A 4568-nucleotide genomic window follows, 5' to 3' on the forward strand; every position below is an offset into this window, starting at 1 on the left:
TATCAAAGACGTGACATCGCATCTTTTATAGGTGATTCAAGGGTCGGGGAGACAAGATGCAGGCAAAGCCACCGTTTCATTGGGTGGATTCAGTAGGTCCCCCACCCACAGCAGTTCCCAAAGGTGCCGGGGAGATTTTTTTAAAACACCAGTGACAGAATCTCACCCCCGTAAGTGGTAAGGCCTGAGCATCAGGATGAAGTCTCCGCAGGGGGTTCTAATGTGCAGGGTGAGGACTGCTTCAGTTGGCAACGGGATGCCATTCGGGTTTCTGATGGGCGTTTCGGGGACAGGCACCAGGGAAGAGGGTTTGTGTCACTTTTAGACAGTCCGCTTCTCAGGGGAACCTCTGTCTGCGCTGTGTACACCAGAAGCTCCACAAATGTCTCAGGACATCGATGACAGCCCCTCAGTAGAAGACCTCCCTGTTCTGCCCCTTCTGCCTTGCCCCAGGAGGTTCCAGCTGTAGTTGATGAAGCAAAACTTTCCAAGCCAGAGGCGTACTTACAGGTTATTGTCTCCACCCACCTTGTCAGTGCTTCAGTCACACCTTTCGCCCCTAACAGCCAATCAGACTTGACTGGGGCATCAGCACCTTCCCCTGCTTCCTGCTGGATGGAAGGAACATCTGATCCTCAGCAGGGAACAGCCTCTGAAAGGAGCTCAGAATACCAGGTGCTGCTGGCTCCCTGGGTCTGACCATACGCCAGGCGCACTCCTCATTTGGTTTCTTTGACTCCTAATCCAAATGAGCCAAGGGTCCGAGCGGCTACATGCAACCCCTTCCCTCAACGGTGTGGCAAGCAACCTTTAATCCTCTTTTATAGATTAGGAAACTAAGGCCAGAAAAGTCAAGTGCTTGGCCCAAGGGGGCAGGGATGGGACTGGCATTAGAAATCAGGTATCTGTGGCCAGGCGTGGTGGCTCACGCCTGTAATCCCAGCACTTCGGGAGGCCGAGGCGGGTGGATCACTTGAGGTCAGGAATTCGAGACCAGCCTGGCCAACATAGTGAAACCCCATTTCTACTAAAAATTCAAAAAACTTAGCTGGGCTTGGTGGCCATGCCTGTAGTTTCAGCTACTCGGGAGGCTGAGGCAGGAGAATTGCTTGAACCCGGAAGGCAGAGGTTGCAGTGAGCTGAGGTCGCACCACTGCACTCCAGCCTGGGAGAGACAGCGAGCCTCCGTCTCAAAAAAAAAAAAAAAAAGAAAAGAAAACTCAGGTATTTGCTTCCAGTTTCTTTCCTTCCTCTCCCTTCTGGGTGAAATCTTCAGCTTCGATGAGATCATATCTTCATAGAGGCAGTTGGTCACTCTGCCCCCAGCCAAAGGGCAAGCCCTGTAGGACCTACAGATGCCAGGCTGGCAGCACCCCGGGAGGGCAGGGCAAGCACAGTCAGTGCCACACAAGCTTGCTCACAGAGGCCACCTCACGGGTGTCCACAGGCAATCCTCAGGCAACCCTGGGCAGTAAGGGCAACTATTATTTGTGACTTCAATTACTAATTCCTGATTGTAAGAGACACATACTCATTATAGAAAAACTAGGCCGAGCACAGTGGCTCACGCCTCTGATCCCAGCACTTGGGAAGCCAAGGCGGGAGGACTGCTTGAGGCCAGGAATTTAAGACCAGCCTGGGCAACATACCAAGATCCTGTCTCTACAAAAAAAACTTAAAATTGGCTAGGAATGGTGGCATATGCCTGTACTCCCAGCTACTCAAGAGGCTGAGATAGGAGGATCCCTTGAGCCCAGGAGTTGGAGGCTGCAGTGAGCTGTGATCACATCATTGCACTTCAGCCTGGGTGACAGAGCAAGACCCTGTCAAAAAAAAGGAAAAGAAAAGAAAAACTGGGAAAGTACAAAAGTCATATACAGAAGAAAGGCAAAAATCACCCATGAGCCCAGTGTCCCAGAGAGTACTACTGGGAACATTTTGGTTGATTTTCTTTGTATTTTTGAGAAAGTAGATACAAACACATACATATAGATCGACTTTTTAAAATGTAATTAGAATCATGTTGATTACTGTTTGGGGCTCTCCCTTTTCACTTAACATCCTGTTATCACATTCTACCATTAGCCCTTCTTCCAGGCAAAGACACAGAAACTAAGAAAATGAAGTCAAGGCCGGGCACGGTGATGGCTCACGTCTGTAATCCCAGCACTTCGGGAAGCTGAGGCGGGCAGATAACCTGAGGTCAGGAGTTCAAGACCAGCCTGGCCAACATGGCGAAACCCTGTCTCTACCAAAAATACAAAATGTAACCGGGCATGGTGGCACATGTCTGTAATCCCAGCTACTCAGGGGGCTGAGGTAGGAGAATCACTTGAACCTGGGAGGTGGAGGTTGCAGAGAGCCGAGCTCGCGCTACTGCACTTCAGCCTGGGTGACAGAGCAAGACTCTGTCTCAAAAAAAAGAAAATGAAGTCAGTTGCTCAGGGCCATTCCAACTCAGCATTCACACTTGGGTCTTTTGATACCAACGCCAGGGCAGAAATTATCACAACTGTTTTTAGATGGAGAAACTGAGGCACGGAAGGGCAGTGTCCTGCACCAGTGTCATGCTGGGGCTCACCCTGGGGGAAGTGAGGAGGGGATTTGCCCTGTGGGACCAGAGGAGCTGATGGATGTAGAAGCTTGTGGGCAGGACACTGTGCTTACAGCCTGGGCTGGGGAGAATAACACAGCCTCTGCATTCAAAGCAGCTTAGCCCCAGCGAGACAAACAGCATCCACTTTCCTCTGCTGAGTTCGGGAGCAGAGGCTCAGTAAGTCTCAGCTTCTACTTCTGCCATGAGAATGAAAATTCTAACCTCACCGTATTGTCGTAAGGATGCTAATTGCAGAAGCCACTTGCTTTGTCCATTGTTGGGGTGGCAGTGTAAGAATAACAGAATCTTTTTGTCTTTTTTTTTTTGAGACTGAATCTTGTTGTGTCACCCAGGCTGGAGTGTAGTGGTGCAATCTTGGCTCACTGCAACCTCCGCCTCATGGGTTCAAGTGATTCTCCTGCCTCAGACTCCCAAGTATCTGGGATTACAGGCGCCTGCCACCACGCCGGGCTAATGTTTTGTAGTTTTAGTAGAGACGGGGTTTCACCATGTTGGCCAGGCTGGTCTCAAACTCCCGACCTCAGGTAATCCACCTGCCTTGGCCTCCCAAAGTGCTGGGATTACAGGCATGAGCCACCAAGCCTGGCCAGAATAAGAGAATCTTAAACAATCATGGAGTGCTTACCTAGTGCCAGACACAGCACTGCAGGCTCTACCTACGTTGCTCCATGAAACTTTCATTAAAAACCCATCAGGAAGGTGTGATTATTATCAACTCTGTTTTATAGCAGAGAACACCCAGGCTTCAAGGGGTAAAAAATCACTCACCCAAGGTCACACAAGCACCAGGAGCCAGGACTTGAATCAAGATCAGTTTATGCCAAGTTCAAACCCTTAAGTCCAGTGATTTGATTCATGACTAGAAGCAGCATAATATTGTGGAAAAAGTAAAAAAAAAAAGCTATCAGCTGTGAGGTCCAGTTTTAGTTATGAACAGACTGCACATTAATGTGTTTAAATAGCCATGATAAAATGATGATAGCACTCATTTGTTGAGCATATGCTTTTCTTGCAAGTATCACACTTAATACTGATAATGGACCTCAGAGGAAAGTATCATTTTCCTGACTTTATAGATGAAAAAACAATCTCAGGGCGGTATCTCACGCCTGTAATCCCAGCACTTTGGGAGGCCAAGGCGTAGGATCACCTGAAGTCAGGAGTTCAAGACCAGCCTGGTCAACATGGTGAAACCCCATCTCTACTAAAAATACAAAAATTAGTTGGGTGTGGTGGCGGGTACCTGTAGTCCCAGCTACTTGGGAGGCTAAGGCAGGAGAATCACTTGAACTCAGGAGGCGGAGATTGCTGTGAGCTGAGATTGTGCCATTGCACTCCAGCCTAGGAGACACAGCGAGACTTCATCTCAAAACAAACAAACAAACAATCTCAGAGAGTCTAGGCAGTTTTCTCAAGGTCACACAGCCTCCACAGCCAGGAGCTTGCTCCACGGTGGTGTGCTGTCCGGTGGCTAACAACAATGGTAGCAGTAGTAGTATCAGGCATTATTTTTAAAGCTTATACCATGTAGTTTCTGTGCTAAGTTCTTGCTGTGTGTTGGCAGGAAGGAGTCACACAAGACGTAGTGTGCCTTCTGCACCAGCTGCCAGTCATTCTTCTCCAAGACCCCTCTCCAGGGGAGACGTCCTCTGCCTGGAGTGCTCCACACTGGGGGGCCACTTGGGTGGGACTGACATGGGCCTCTGGGAAGGGGTAGGATGAAGTCAGGGGAGCTGCAGCTGAGCTGGTGACCCTTGCCAGGAACTGGGTCTCATTTGCCGCCTTGGCATCTGGGACCTGTGTGTTTGTTTAAACAAAGCACATTCATGTGGCACAGACTGGGTTTAGGGGACCATTTAGAGAACCGGATGTTCCAATCATCTGGGCCATGGCTTTCTTCTTTTTTAGTCCTTTTCTTGACCCCCACCCATCTTAAGGCATTCTCCTCCTT

The sequence above is a fragment of the Macaca thibetana genome, chromosome 15, assembly GCF_024542745.1.
Source record: "Macaca thibetana thibetana isolate TM-01 chromosome 15, ASM2454274v1, whole genome shotgun sequence".
In the NCBI taxonomy this organism is placed as follows: domain Eukaryota; kingdom Metazoa; phylum Chordata; class Mammalia; order Primates; family Cercopithecidae; genus Macaca; species Macaca thibetana.